The sequence below is a fragment of the Mya arenaria genome, chromosome 4, assembly GCF_026914265.1.
Source record: "Mya arenaria isolate MELC-2E11 chromosome 4, ASM2691426v1".
Lineage (NCBI taxonomy): Eukaryota > Metazoa > Mollusca > Bivalvia > Myida > Myidae > Mya > Mya arenaria.
The window spans coordinates 72,670,905-72,688,572 of NC_069125.1; the positions used below are offsets into that span (position 1 = coordinate 72,670,905).

General features: G+C 40.7%; 1 protein-coding gene and 1 pseudogene across 1 annotated transcript in view; one reads left to right on the forward strand and one right to left on the reverse strand.

Annotated features, from left to right (window-relative positions):
* Positions 1 to 17,668, reverse strand: part of LOC128229773 (sodium/hydrogen exchanger 10-like) — a 216,996-nt gene that overhangs the window by 151,309 nt on the left and 48,019 nt on the right. The window lies entirely within an intron of this gene.
* The window catches only part of LOC128229774 (carbonic anhydrase 1-like), a 38,172-nt pseudogene that overhangs the window by 11,323 nt on the left and 9,181 nt on the right, over positions 1 to 17,668 (forward strand).

The window sequence follows — 17,668 nt, forward strand, 5'->3', positions numbered from 1 at the left end:
CCAGAGTTCAGGTTAACGGCTCTCAATCATTGCGTATCGGGTTGAAAGCAGCATGTCTCACATGCTTCCCCGCCCTGTGTCGAGATTTCCATCTGTTATGATAGATAATACATGCCTATCAAACGCATTAATTGTGACGGCTATATATTGAAGAAAATAACTAGGTTAGTAGCACCTGTATTGTACCTCTATATTAAGCTGAATCGGGAAATTTTAGCCCTTCGGGCATAATTTTTACAAATGAAATAATCATTAAAAATGCCAAAACTTATGCATTGTTCGAAGTGTTTCAATTTCTTCCAAACTTCATTCATTAAAAAAATGTCACGTGCTCATTTTCTTGACGATTAATGATAATTCAATATCTTATGTTTGTGAACTTTCCATAGCAAATATGTCTTTTGTATATACTTCTTTGGAATATTAACACGTTAGTTAGCTATTTCTCTAGTATACTATTTTGACAACATCATGCAGTGTGTGACTGAATATACAAAAAGCGCTATGCATGGCTCACTTGTAAAAACGTTCAATTTTAGAGATACCATCATCAATTCATAATATGTTAAGTATTGCTGACTGAAATGTCATTGAACTGAAACTATCAAATAATTGGTTAGACCAATTGAGTCAAACGATTGAGGTTCTAATACAAAGTAATTGAAAGTCAGTGGTATTTCGATTTATTCCGATGTGCCGCCTGGTGCATGGGAGCGCCCATCATGGTCAGATCGAATTGAAATGTAAATGGGTAACTACGACCTTGTAGTTTAACTTAGTGTCCTCAAATTAAAGGGGGTCACCTTCCATTAACATTGCATTATTTCTTACGGATTTTTATAACTCTGATATGTACGGCCTGCAGTTGAACAAAATATCCTCTGATATCGTTTAACAGATGTTTCAACAAATTTGTACGGAAGTACTAACTTCATCCGATACCGTTGAAGACTCCTTTGTCGACGCATGCATAAAATATTACTTTTGTCCCTACACCGAGGTTTTATATGTCCGATTATGAAAACAATAAATAAGTGAAGTTTTATTTATCCATGCATGCACATAAAAGTTTTATATGTGTCTATCCGTGCACTGCCCACGTTTATATGTTCATGTATGAACCACCAAAGATAAATATTGTTAATGCATCTACCGACAAGTTGATGCATGTACCCAGCCAAAGGTCGATAACGTTCATGTATGTATCACCAAAGGTCCATATATCCGTGTATGTGTCGTCAAAGGGCCATATGTCCGTGTATGTATCGCCCAAAGAGCCATATGTCCGTGTATGTGTCGCAAAAGGTCTATATGTCCGTGTATGTGTCGCCAAAGGTCCATATGTCCGCTTACGTGTCGCCAAAGGTCCATATGTCTGTGTACGTGTCGCCAAAGGGCCATATATCCGAGTATGTATCGCCCAAAGGTCCACATGCCCGTGTATGTATCGCCCAAAGGGTCATATATGCATGCATGAACAAACAATGGTCCAGGCTATAGTACATTTTTGTCACAACAAAGCTCCATGCAGTTCATGATTAATATTCCTTCAATAAACATTGGACGACAGCTGGGTTAAGCGTTACGGATATATTGAGTGTGGACCGGTGTTTTATTGTGTTTCATTCAAAGCATTGCTTACATAGGAAACAAATCCATCGGCGTCACACTGTTCTTTCCTATCAAAACGTTGAACAACTTTGTGCAGAGTCTTCAAACTTGGTAAGCACATTAATCATGCTCAGTTACAGACCCTTACACATTTGGGGGCTAAATGTCTTAGTGACCTTTACTCGAACAATATCGGCACTCCCGACACACGACAAGTACGATCAGCGGAATTCCGGTTTTAAGTAGAGGCCGATACAACTTATATCGACATCAGAAACATTATGGCTCATATTATGGTTATAATAAAGTTTATAACTTATATACCTTCTACGAAGTGTGATGTCAGTCGCTTCCGGTCAAGTGCCTCGGAATAAAGGTAATCGTGACCTTGACTTTTGACCAATTTATGTTCCAACCTCAAAACGAGTCATTCCTTGTCATAACGAATATTCCTACCAAATTTGATGACAATATGATACAACTTTATGGACATATTGGCTCTTTTATTAATTGAGATCACAACAACTTTGGCATTTGAGGTAAGTGACTTAAAACCAATAGGAGTCGTCTATTGGCCATGATAAGTTACCTTGGTACGTTTAAGAACTTTCAGATCAAACGCATTGGGTATATGGTGTTAAAACCCTATAACCTTTGACCTACTTACATAAAAGCGGATCTTCTACTACTGATTGTGACCAATATGCGTACACAATTTGAGGACATTAAATACAGTTCTTCACAAGATATTGATCGACAACTGATATATAGTAAGGTCATGTTGAATTTGATTTTTGACTTAATACTGACCATAAATTCGATAGTGTTATCTACTGACACTGACCGTTATCATGCTTCCAAAGTTTGATGACTACAATTTTTTGTATAAGATTTTGATCGGAAACTGCTTTATGACAAACGTTAGAATTACCTTTACGTTTGACCATCTGACGCCATACTCGACTGACTGTGACACATGTGCGTACAAGGTTTGGTGACTCTCAAACAAAGACTTCACAAGTTATTGATCAGAACTCTTTTAAAATGTCATTAAAGACTACACCAACAACATTAAAAAGTTCGATGCTTCATGCAATATAAACTGTTAATACTGGTAATTCGAAAAAAATAAAACGTCGCCAAGTAACGGGATGGTATGGAGCTATTTCTCTAGTGGCTCGACCAACTCGTATCGCGATGCGCCTGGATTGTATATCGATACGCATGGGCGACGACAAGTACCGATACAGTTCGATATTCTCTTTACCGTCTTATTCCTTATATATAGCATATATATTGCATGTGCAGAAGTTAAACTTAATGTATTTTTTCTTGGCACTGTTAACTTTGCGTCTGTGCCCTTATTGAATTCCGAAAATCTGCTCTGTATGAGCTTCACTATGACACTAATCGAGGGGTGAATGCGAAAAGGTTCTAAGTGACATTAAATAAAGAAGAAGATAGAACCTTTTCGTTTTCACCACTCGACTTGACAGTCTCAAAAGCTCGTCTTGTAACGCCACTCGTTATCTAAGAGGGGGAAATACATAAAAACAAACTGTGGACGATTTGTTTGCACTTGTTTCCCTACATAAAAAAGTGAACTTCAGCAAATCATGATTCATAAATAAAACATTATCTTACCTAAAAAGTGACTTCCGCGTAACAGATCATGTCTGAGATCTTTGGGTGGGTTCAGCAGAATATGTATACCATATAGTCGAAATCTACACCATGGGTTTCGCGCCCCACGGACCAGTGCGATTACAGCACGATTAGAGGTTTTGCTATGCATGCGAAATATCTTGGAATTATTTTTATGTAGGACATCAATCATCATTTTTTTTTAAAGAGTTGATACATCAAAGTACTGAATCATCAACTACAAACTTATCTTTCAATTCCCCCTTTTATAAAAAAAAACCCACATCGAATGAACGCACACATAACAGTCACGTATCGGCAGTCAGAGAAAGTGTCTTTATTCATTAAGCTTATCTTGAATTCAACTGTTTGGGCTTTTTGTCGAGCTCTGGAGCGTGATCTCCTACGAGCACGGGTAAATTGTACCGACACGTATGCGTGTTCGCGCCATCTCGCGCCTGCTGGATGGCACTTGGAGACCCATACATGAATGTGAGGAATGTGGCTAACGTGCATATCGCCATGTCTTCCTAACTCAATTATAAATGCTCTTTACGTGTACATACAAACATATTTAGTAAGTATATCCCCGATAACTCAATATCTAAATTAAGTGTGTTGATAATTATGTATGAATCGTTTTGTCAACGCTAGTTAGGAAGCCTACAATTGTATACAGACATTATCCGAGTAATTACAATTCGCGGAAATGACTACTGTATAACAAAAAAATTAAAGTAGCAATAAATTGAAACTAGAATGCTTTAGCAACAAGTATTGCTATTGTGCGCGCTTGTGTTTACAGCAGATGTTGGCGGTTGTTTACATTGACGCCGTCTGGATAGTCGGTATGCATGGCTGTGGCAAACGCCTATGTAAACACTCAAGACCGCTCCAATTAACAGACTACATACCAGCAAGTCAGGTCTCAGATTTGTCTGTAGGAAAGTGAGACTGGCAATTGTCTCACATAACCGTGACAGTTCAGGTATGTCAGATGAATAAATTGTCCGTCTCACATAACCCTGAGAGTTCTAGTCTATCAGATGAATGTATTGTCCGTCTCACATAACCCTGACAGTTCTGGTCTATCAGATAAATGGCTTGTCCGTCTCACATAACCCTGCCAGTTCTGGTCTGTCAGATGGATGGCTTGTCCGTCTCACATAACCCTGACAGTTTTGGTTTGACAGATGGCTGGCTTGTCCGTCTCACTTAACCGTGACAGTTCTGGTCTGGCCGTTAGATGGATGGCTTGTCCGTCTCACTTTACCGTGATAGTTCTGGTCTGGCCGTTAGATGGATGGCTTGTCCGTCTTACTTAACCGTGATAGTTCTGGTCTGGCCGTTAGATGGATGGCTTGTCCGTCTCACTTTACCGTGATAGTTCTGGTCTGGCCGTTAGATGGATGGCTTGTCCGTCTCACTTTACCGTGACAGTTCTGGTCTGGCCGATAGATAGATGGCTTGTCCGTCTCACTTTACCGTGATAGTTCTGGTCTGGCCGTTAGATGGATGGCTTGTCCGTCTCACATAACCCCGACAGTTTTGGTTTGACAGATGGCTGGCTTGTCCGTCTCACTTAACCGTGACAGTTCTGGTCTGACCGTTAGATGGATGGCTTGCCCGTCTCACATAACCCTGACAGTTTTGGTTTGACAGATGGCTGGCTTGTCCGTCTCACTTAACCGTGACAGTTCTGGTCTGACCGTTAGATGGATGGCTTGCCCGTCTCATATAACCCTGGTACTTCTGGCCTGACAGACGGATGGCTTCCCTGTGTTGACATGTTTCATAATCATAGACTATACACAGGCATTCTGAAATGTAATTAGTTAATTTCTGTTCTGATATGAATGCGCCAAAAATATTTAACCATAAACAAATAGTTAATAATATACAAAACAAGAGTTTGAAATGATTATTTGCAGTTGAGAACTGGTGCACGTCTCTTGATTCCTAGTCACTCAATGAATTGGTTACGTGGACTATCAAAATGAATTGCCCACGAAAACTATCAAAATGAATTGCCCACGAGAACTATCAAAATGAATTGCCCACGAGAACTATCAAAATGAATTGCCCACGAGAATTATCAAAATGAATTGCCCACCCACGAGAACTATCAAAATGAATTGCCCACGAGAACTATCAAAATGAATTGCCCACGAGAACTATCAAAATGAATTGCCCACGAGAACTATCAAAATGAATTGCCCACGAGAACTATCAAAATGAATTGCCCACGAGAACTATCAAAATGAATTGCCCACGAGAACTATCAAAATGAATTGCCCACGAGAACTATCAAAATGAATTGCCCACGAGAACTATCAAAATGAATTGCCCACGAGAACTATCAAAATGAATTGCCCACGAGAACTATCAAAATGAATTGCCCACGAGAACTATCAAAATGAATTGCCCACGAGAACTATCAAAATGAATTGCCCACGAGAACTATCAAAATGAATTGCCCACGAGAACTATCAAAATGAATTGCCCACGAGAACTATCAAAATGATTTGCCCACGAGAACTATCAAAATGAATTGCCCACGAGAACTATCAAAATGAATTGCCCACGAGAACTATCAAAATAAATTGCCCACGAGAACTATGGGCAACTATCAAAATGAATTGGTTACGTGAAGTATCAAAATGAATTTGTTACGTAAACTATAAAAATGAATTGGTAACGTGGACTATCAAAATGAATTGGTTACGTGGACTATCAAAATGAATTGCTATCGTAAACTATCAAAATGAATTGCTATCGTGTTCTATCAAAATGAATTGCTCACGTGAACTATCAAAATGAATTGTTCACGTGAACTATCAAAATGAATTGCTAACGTGAACCATCAAAATGAATTGCTCACGTGAACTGTCAAAATGAATTGCTAACGTGAACTATCAAAATGAATTGTTCACGTGAACAGTAAAAAATAATTGCTATCGTGAACTATCAAAATGAATTGCTATCGTGAACTATCAAAATAAATTGCCCACGTGAACTATCAAAATGAATTGCTATCGTGAACTATCAAAATAAATTGCCCACGTGAACTATCAAAATGAATTGCTATCGTGTTCTATCAAAATGAATTGCTAACGTGAACTATCAAAATGAATTGTTCACGTGAACAGTAAAAAATAATTGCTATCGTGAACTATCAAAATGAATTGCTATCGTGAACTATCAAAATAAATTGCCCAGGTGAACCATCAAAATGAATTGCTATCGTGAACTATCAAAATGAATTGCTAACGTGAACTATCAAAATGAATTGTTCACGTGAACAGTAAAAAATAATTGCTATCGTGAACTATCAAAATGAATTGCTATCGTGAACTATCAAAATAAATTGCCCACGTGAACTATCAAAATGAATTGCTATCGTGAACTATCAAAATAAATTGCCCACGTGAACTATCAAAATGAATTGCTATCGTGTTCTATCAAAATGAATTGCTCACGTGAACTATCAAAATGAATTGTTCACGTGAACTATCAAAATGAATTGCTAACGTGAACCATCAAAATGAATTGCTCACGTGAACTATCAAAATGAATTGCTAACGTGAACTATCAAAATTAATTGTTCACGTGAACAGTAAAAAATAATTGCTATCGTGAACTATCAAAATGAATTGCTATCGTGAACTATCAAAATAAATTGCCCACGTGAACTATCAAAATGAATTGCTATCGTGAACTATCAAAATGAATTGCTAACGTGAACCATCAAAATGAATTGCTAACGTGAACTATCAAAATGAATTGTTCACGTGAACAGTAAAAAATAATTGCTATCGTGAACTATCAAAATGAATTGCTATCGTGAACTATCAAATGAATTGCTCACGTGAACTATCAAAATGAATTGGTTACGTGAAGTATCAAAATGAATTGCCCACGTGAACTATCAAAATGAATTGCTATCGTGAACTATCAAAATGAATTGCTCACGTGAACTATCAAAATGAGTTGCTATCGTGAACTATCAAAATGAATTGGTTACGTGAACTATCAAAATGAGTTGCTATCGTGAACTATCAAAATAAATTGCTCACGTGAACTATCAAAATGAGTTGCTATCGTGAACTATCAAAATGAATTGGTTACGTGAACTATCAAAATGAATTGCTCACGTGAACTATCAAAATGAATTGGTTACGTGAAGTATCAAAATGAATTGCCCACGTGAACTATCAAAATGAATTGCTATCGTGAACTATCAAAATGAATTGCTCACGTGAACTATCAAAATGAATTGCTAACTTGGATTATCAAAATGAATTGTTCACGTGAACTATCAAAATGAATTGTTCACGTGAACTATCAAAATGAATTGCTAACGTGAACTGTCAAAATGAATTGCCCACGTGAACTATCAAAATGAATTGTTCACGTGAACTATCAAAATGAATTGCTAACGTGAACTATCAAAATGAATTGCCCACGTGAACTATCAAAATGAGTTGCTATCGTGAACTATCAAAATGAAATTGCTAACTTGGACTATCAAAATGAATTGGTAACGTGGACTCTCAGAAGGAACGTCCCCAAAATCTGCATTACACTGTTTTCTATCTAACCATGAAGTGGACATTATTTCTACTATCTGGGACACATATGATTAGCCGTTGCTTGCCCTGGCCGTTGGCCTTACGTGTCAATTGAAGATGTTTTCCTATTAAACTTGATACATAATGTGAATTGTATGTGCACAGACTTGAGGTGTTCAGTCCTTTGTAGTGATTGATGTATTCATTGATTCATAGTTTTATGATCTCTTTTGTTGTTATTTTATTTCAAATACTGCGATAAGTTATTGTTCAAAATAGAAATAAAGTCTGGCCTGAAGATTGTTAGCATTATTTATGGCCCTAATTCTGTTTTCATGCTTCTAAATAAAGCCATATCCTTGTTGAAGACCTGAAATTATATATTTTTAAGAACCACATGCATGCATAATTCTGAATTAACTACTTTATGAAAGGCATAGTGGTGTGCTTATGTGCACGTTTGTGTGCACTTGAACTTGAAGCTTTATAGACCAAGGTTTGTAGAACAGTTGAGAGGACGCCCTATTTCAATTTTAATAATGGCAAAATAATGAGCCTACGAGCACAAGCAAATAGTTCGTGCATTTGTGATATTACCGGGGTGTATTATTGTATATACTAAGGTCTTATTCTTTTATCAAATGCTATGCATTCTGCAAATATCAAAATGTTTCGACAAAGATTACTTGAATTGGTTATCAAATTGAAATGAGCATTTGACAAGTACACTTCCAAAAACGCGTTGCCATCGCGGGGGAGCTTGTGTCATAGCGTTTAATCAAGGGTATTTATATTCCGCGGTAGCCAACGCGGTGGTGCGCGTTATCACCGCGTTCATCTCCTGCTACCGCGTACGACTTCCAAAAACATGCACGCGGCATATCGCCGCGATATGTAGGTTTTTTTAACAGGCACCATTGGTACAAATTCAAGATTCTAAATTGTACCGTGCTCGCAGAATGGCTTTCACCCGATCTCATTTCCCAAACCTGATAATTCAATTCAATATTTAAATTAATTAGGTCGCTGGAATATTGAGTGTTTGTTAAAGCATTTGTAAAAAGTTAATTGATACTAGAATGTACATGCGAAAGGGTTTTCACGCCTTTCGGTAGAGTTTGTACCAGTAGCTCCGTTTTTTTCATCACGCGTCTGTGTTTGAGGAACAGAGATTTTAGTACGTTCTTGTGTCAATATTTCTAAAACAAAATTGAATTTCATTGCGCTAAATGCTTAGTGTTTGTTTAAATGTAATTTGTTATGTGATTCATCATCTACTTGTGTACGAATATTACAATTATGGTTAAAGTGTCGCATATAGACGAACTGGAAATAATTAGACTTCGAAATGAAAGATTAAGTGCTTTTAAGTTTCACGTGTCTTTCAAAGAAAGAGGTTTGCTATTAGTAGTCAGAGTAAATACACACACAGAACACAAAGCATTGTAAAACGATTGAAAAACCTGTGCAGTTTTATTCAAAATATTATACATTCACATTCACCGCATAAACTCTAAACAAATTGGATTTGAGGGGGGGGGGGACACACATGAAAAGTTTGCGCCCCTACTTACGCCAAATCGTCAAATCCGGACCCGCCCGTGAGATCGTTTTTTTTCTGATTTCGTCAATGAATCAAATATCAATAGATGATAATGACTATTACAAAATACCACCATGTTGATTTCCGTCAGCAATAATCTATAGTAAATTATAATGACATTTCGCATGAACCAGTTCGCAGACATTTATTTCAAACAAGCTTTTAGTTTGCTGATAAAGTTTTTAACTGTCATTTTCTGCAAGCATCATCTACTTTCAATGAACTCAAAAGTGATAATTTTACCTTTTAAATGTTAAGATTTTAGACTTAAAAAGGTTTGAATTAATTTAATGGCTTTTGAATATGTAAAATTTGTTTATGATAACAGTAAATAACGTCGAATAATTTGCACTTGGTTGATCTAAATACAGTAATGTAGGACATTAAATATATTTTGTTCGAAATTAAACACCTATGAACACCCTTAAATGGCATTTAAAACCCGTGTTCCTGTCGTGAATGATCGACATGAGACGTTGAGAACAGTTTCATTTTGTTACCTTATTTAATTTACACTAAACAGAAAATGAATGACTATGGTGTCCTGGCTTCGTCCCTGGAATTCATCGTGTAATGTAAATTTTGTAGTATTTAATTCATTAAATGAAGTTTAATTCTTTAAAACGTTTCGATAATAGAATGCCCTAGTCCGTTTCATTTCATATAACACGTATCATGTTGTAATAAATATATCTCAATGTTTCTGTTTCTTTCAGGGGGATACGTAGGAGACATAGGTAAGTTGACTGATTCTCCTTCTTCAAACAAACAAAAACTATAAGATATGCATATTAAAGTACCACAAAACCGTAGAACACATTCAGTATACGATAACACATTCATTAATCGATGTATTTATTATAAATCATTATATAACCACACGACTGTCCGCTATCGTTCTCCCGTGTATATACGTCCGTCTGTGTATATGTTGCAGCCCCGCCATTCTGGAAGGACCTGATACCTGAGAATGTGTGTGACGGCGCCAGTCAGTCGCCTATCGACCTACCACAGAATGCAGCCATGGAGTATGACGCCAACCTGGCGGAGTTCTCGTACCACGGATATGAAAACATGGCAACGTCAAACATCTCGGTCCACAACAACGGTCACACAGGTATAGAATCATCACCACTAAATTAGGTCTGCACATACCTCAAAAACAGGTTAACATGTATAGGGTCATCGCTGGGTTGGGTCTGCACAGATCTTCATAAGAGGTTCATACGTATATGGTAATCGCTTGGTTGGGTTTGCACACACCTTAATAACAGGTTCACATGTAAAGGGTCATCGCTGGGTTGGGTCTAAACACACCTGAGTAACAGGTTCACACGTCTAGGGTCATCGCTGGGTTGGGTCTGCACACCTTAATAACAGGTTTACATGTATAGGGACATCGCTAGGTTGGGTCTGCACACACCTTAATAACAGGTTTACATGTACAGGGTCATCGCTAGGTTGGGTTTGCACACACCTTAATAACAGGTTTACATGTATAGGGTCATCGCTAGGTTGGGTTTGCACACACCTTAATAACAGGTTTACATGTATAGGGTCATCGCTAGGTTGGGTTTGCACACACCTTAATAACAGCTTAACATGTATAGGGTCATCGCTGGGTTGGGTCTGCACACACCTTAATAACAGGTTTACATGTATAGGGTCATCGCTAGGTTGGGTCTGCACACCTTAATAACAGGTTTACATGTACAGGGTCATCGCTGGGTTGGGTCTGCACACCTTAATAACAGGTTTACATGTATAGGGTCATCGCTAGGTTGGGTCTGCACACCTTAATAACAGCTTAACATGTATAGGGTCATCGCTAGGTTGGGTCTGCACACACCTTAATAACAGGTTTACATGTACAGGGTCATCGCTAGGTTGGGTCTGCACACCTTAATAACAGCTTAACATGTATAGGGTCATCGCTAGGTTGGGTCTGCACACACCTTAATAACAGGTTTACATGTACAGGGTCATCGCTAGGTTGGGTCTGCACACCTTAATAACAGCTTAACATGTATAGGGTCATCGCTAGGTTGGGTCTGCACACACCTTAATAACAGGTTTACATGTACAGGGTCATCGCTAGGTTGGGTCTGCACACACCTTAATAACAGGTTTACATGTACAGGGTCATCGCTAGGTTGGGTTTGCACACACCTTAATAACAGGTTTACATGTACAGGGTCATCGCTGGGTTGGGTCTGCACACACCTTAATAACAGGTTTACATGTACAGGGTCATCGCTAGGTTGGGTCTGCACACCTTAATAACAGCTTAACATGTACAGGGTCATCGCTGGGTTGGGTCTGCACACACCTTAATAACAGGTTTACATGTACAGGGTCATCGCTAGGTTGGGTCTGCACACACCTCAATAACAGGTTTACATGTATTGGGTCATCGCTAGGTTGGGTCTGCACACACCTTAATAACAGGTTTACATGTATAGGGTCATCGCTAGGTTGGGTCTGCACACACCTCAATAACAGGTTTACATGTATAGGGTCATCGCTAGGTTGGGTCTGCACACACCTCAATAACAGGTTTACATGTATAGGGTCATCGCTAGGTTGGGTCTGCACACACCTCAATAACAGGTTTACATGTATAGGGTCATCGCTAGGTTGGGTCTGCACACACCTCAATCATAGGTTCACATGTATATGATCAATGCTGAGTTGGGTTTGCACACACATCAATAACAGATTCGCATGTATGGGGTCATCGCTGGGTTGGGTCTGCACACACATCAATAATAGGTTCATGCGTATAGGGTCATCGCTGGGTTGGATCTGAACACACATCAATAACAGGTTCATATGTATAGGGTCATCGCTGGGTTGTGTGTGCACACCTCAATAACAGGTTCATATGAATAGGGTCACCGCTGGGTTGGTCTGAACGCACCTCAATAACAGGTCCACACGTATAGGGTCATCGCTAGGTTGGGTCTGCACACACCCCAATAACAGGTTCACACGTATAGGGTCATCGCTGGGTTGGGTCTTAACACATATCAATAACAGGTTCACATGTATAGGGTCATCGCTGGGTTGGGTCTACACACACCTGAGTAACAGGTTCACACGTCTAGGGTCATCGCTGGGTTGGGTCTGCGCACATCTCAATAACAGGTCCACATATTTAGGGTCATCGCAGGGTTGGGTCTGCACACACCTCAATAACAGGTTCATAAGTATAGAGTCATCGCTGAGTTGGGGCTGCACACATATCAATAGCAGGTTCATACGTATAGGGTCATCGCGGTGTTGGGTCTGCACACATATCAATAACAGGTTCAAATGAATAGGGTCATCGCTGGGTTGGGTCTGCACACATATCAATAGCAGGTTCATACGTATAGGGTCATCGCTGAGTTGGGTCTGCACACATATCAATAAAACGTTCATACGTATAGGGTCATCGCTGGGTTGGGTCTGCACACACATCAATAACAGGTTCATACGTATAGGGTCATCGCTGGGTTGGGTCTGCACACATCAATAACAGGTTCACGCGTATAAGGTCATTGCTGGGTTGGGTCTGCACCCCTACCCTGCCCCCCCCCCCCCCCCAATAACAGGTTCACCTGTATAGGGTCATCGCTGGGTTGGGTCTGCACCAATCTCATTAAAATCATATCGTGACGTTCACTTCATTCCATTACGTTATAGCGTAACGTCGTGAAGCGTGTATTGGGGATCTGATTTTAATGAGATTGGGTCTGCACACACCTCAATAACAGCTTAACATGTATAGGGTCATCGCTGGGTTGGGTCTGCACACACCCCAATAACAGGTTCACACGTATAGGGTCATCGCCTGGTTGGGTATGCACACACCTCAATAACAGGTTCACATGTATAGGGTCATCGCTGGGTCGGGTCTGAACACATATCAATAACAGGTTCACCTGTATCGGGTCATCGCTGGGGGGGTCTGACCACATATCAATAACAGGTGCACATGAATAGGGTCATCGCTGGGTTGGGTCTGCGCACATATCAATAACAGGTTCACATGTATAGGGTCATCGCTCGGTTGGGTCTGCGCACATATCAATAACAGGTTCACATGTAAAGGGTCATCGCTGGGTTGGGTCTAAACACACCTTAGTAACAGGTTCACACGTGTAGGGTCATCGCTAGGTTAGGTCTGCACACACATCAATAACAGGTTCACATGTATAGGGTCATCGCTTGGTCGGGTCTGCACACCTCTATAACAGGTACACATGTATAGGGTCATCGCTAGGATATGTCTGCAAACACATCAGTAACAGCGCCTGGTTGGGTCTGCACACATATCAATAACAGGTTCAAATATATTGGGTCATCGCTAGGTTGGCACTGCACACCTATCAATAACAGGTTCAAATGTATTGGGTCATCGCTAGGTTGGGTCTGCACACATATCAATAACAGGTTCAAATGTATTGGGTCATCGCTAGGTTGGGTCTGCACACACCTTAATAACAGGTTCATATGTATAGGGTCATCGCTAGGTTGGGTTGGACATATCTCAATAACAGGTTCACATGTTTAGAGTCATCGTCTGGTTTGGTCTGCAAACACCTCAATAACAGGTTCAAGCGTATTTGGTCATCGCTAGGTTTGGTCTGAACACATCTCAATAACAGGTCCACATATTCAGGGTCATCGATGGGTTGGGTCTGCACACACCTCAATAACAGGTTTATACGTATAGTGTCATCGCTTGGTTGGGTCTACACACATAAATAACACGTTCATACGTATAGGGTCATCGCTGAGTTGGGTCTGCACACATATCAATAGCAGGTTCATACGTATAGGGTCATCGCTGAGTTGGGGGTGCACACATATCAATGGCAGGTTCAAATGAATAGGGTCATCGCTGGGTTGGATCTGCACACATATCAATAGCAGGTTCATACGTATAGGGTCATCGCTGAGTTGGGGGTGCACACATATCAATTACACGTTCATACGTATAGGGTCATCGCTGAGTTGGGGCTACACACATATCAATAGCAGGTTCATACGTATAGGGTCATAGCGGCGTTGGGTCTGCACACATATCAATAACAGGTTCAAATGAATAGGGTCATCGCTGGGTTGGGTCTGCAAACATATCAATAACAGGTTCACATGTATAGGGTCATCACTGGGTTGGGTCTGCACACACCTCAATAACAGCTTAACATGTATAGGGTCATCGCTGGGTTTGGTCTGCACACACCCCAATAACAGGTTAACACTTATAGGGTCATCGCCTGATTGGGTCTGCACACACCTCAATAACAGGTTCACATGTATAGGGTCATCGCTGGGTTGGGTCTGGACACATATCAATAACAGGTTCACCTGTTTAGGGTAATCGCCTGGTTGGGTCTGCACACACCTCAATAACAGGTTCACATGTAAAGGGTCATCGCTGGGTTGGGTCTGCGCACATATCAATAACAGTTCACATGTATAGGGTCATCGCTCGGTTGGGTCTGAACACACCTTAGTAACAGGTTCACACGTATAGGGTCATCGCTAGGTTAGGTCTGCACACACATCAAAAACAGGTACACATGTAAAGGGTCACCGCTTGGTTGGGTCTGCACACCTCTATAACAGGTTCACATGTATAGGGTCATCGCTAGGTTATGTATGCACACACATCAATAGCAGGTGCACACGTATATGGTCATCGCCTGGTTGGGTTCGCACACACCTTAATAACAGGTTCACATGTATAAGTTCATAGCCTGGTTGGGTTTGCACACACATCAATAACAGGTTCACACGTATATGGTCATCGCCTGGTTGGGTTTGCACACACATCAATAACAGGTACACATGTATAGTGTCATCGCTAGGTTGGGTCTGCACACACCTTAATAAGAGGTCCACATGTATAGGGTCATCGCTAGGTTGGGTCTGCACAACTCTATAACAGGTACACATGTATAGGGTCATCGCTAGGTTGGGTCTGCACACACATCAATAACAGGTCCACATTTATAGGGTCATCGCTAGGCTGGGTCTGCACACACATCAATAACAGGTCCACATGTATAGTGTCATCGCTGGGTTGGGTCTACACACCTCTATAACAGGTACACATGTATAGGGTCATCGCTAGGTTATGTCTGTACACACATCAATAACAGGTGCACACGAATATGGTCATCGCCTTGTTGGGTTTGCACACACCTTAATAACAGGTTCACATGTATAGGTTCATCGCCTGGTTGGGTGTGCACACATATCAATAACAGGTTCAAATGTATTGGGTCATCGTTGGGTTGGGTCTGCACACACATCAATAACAGGTTCACATGTATAGGGTCATCGCTAGGTTGGGTCTGCACACATAATCAACAGGTACACATGTATAGGGTCATCGCCTGGTTGGGTCTGCACACATATCAATAACAGGTTCACATGTATAGGGTCATCACTAGGTTGGGTCTGCACACATAAATAACAGGTACACATGTATAGGTTCATCGCCTGATTGGGTCTGCACACATATCAATAACAGGTTCAAATGTATTGGGTCATCGCTAGGTTGGGTCTGCACACACATCAATAACAAGTTCACATGTATAGGGTCATCGCTAAGTTGGGTCTGGACAAATCTCAATAACAGGTTCACATGTTTAGGGTCATTGCCTGGTTGGGTTTGCACACACCTCAATAACAGGTTCAAATGTACTGGGTCATCGCTAAGTTGGGTCTGCACACATAAATAACAGGTACACATGTATTGGGTCATCGTTAAGTTGGGTCTGCACACCTCTATAACAGGTTCACATGTATAGGGTCATCGCTAGGTTGGGTCTGCACACATAATCAACAGGTACACATGTATAGGGTCATCGCCTGGTTGGGTCTGCACACATATCAATAACAGGTTCACATGTATAGGGTCATCACTAGGTTGGGTCTGCACACATAAATAACAGGTACACATGTATAGGTTCATCGCCTGATTGGGTCTGCACACATATCAATAACAGGTTCAAATGTATTGGGTCATCGCTAGGTTGGGTCTGCACACACATCAATAACAAGTTCACATGTATAGGGTCATCGCTAAGTTGGGTCTGGACAAATCTCAATAACAGGTTCACATGTTTAGGGTCATTGCCTGGTTGGGTTTGCACACACCTCAATAACAGGTTCAAATGTACTGGGTCATCGCTAAGTTGGGTCGGGACATATAAATAACAGGTACACATGTATTGGGTCATCGCTAAATTGGGTCTGCACACCTCTATAACAGGTTCACATGTATTGGGTCATCGCTAAGGTGGGTCTGGACATATAAATAACAGGTACACATGTACTGGGTCATCGCTAAGTTGGGTCTGCACATATAAATAACAGGTTCACATGGCCTGGGTCATCGCTAAGTTGGGTCTGCACACATCTATAACAGGTACACATATATTGGGTCATCGCTAGGTTGGGTTTGCACCCATAAATAACAGGTCCACATGTTAAGGGTCATCGCTAGGTTGGGTCTGCACACCTCTATTACAGGTTCAAATGTACTGGGTCATCGCTAGGTTGGGTCTGCACACCTCAATAACAGGTTCAAATGTACTGGGTCATCGCTAGGTTGGGTCTGCACACATAAATAACAGGTTCACATGTATATGGTCATCGCTAAGTTGGGTCTGGACATATCTCAATTACAGGTTCACATGTTTAGGGTCATCGCTAGGTTGGGTCTGGAAACCTCTATAACAGGTACACATGTATAGGGTCATCGCTAGGTTGGGTCTGCACACCTCTATTACAGGTTCAAATGTACTGGGTCATCGCTAGGTTGGGTCTGGAAACCTCTATAACAGGTTCACATGTATATGGTCATCGCTAGGTTGGGTCTGCACACATTTCTATAACAGGTACACATGTATAGGGTCATCGCTAGGTTGGGTCTGCACACCTCTATTACAGGTTCAAATGTACTGGGTCATCGCTAGGTTGGGTCTGCACACTTCTATAACAGGTTCACATGTATATGGTCATCGCTAGGTTGGGTCTGCACACATTTCTATAACAGGTACACATGTATAGGGTCATCGCTAGGTTGGGTCTGGAAACCTCTATAACAGGTACACATGTATAGGGTCATCGCTAGGTTGGGTCTGGAAACCTCTATAACAGGTACACATGTATATGGTCATCGCTGGGTCGATCTGGACACCTCTATAACAGGTACACATGTATATGGTCATCGCTG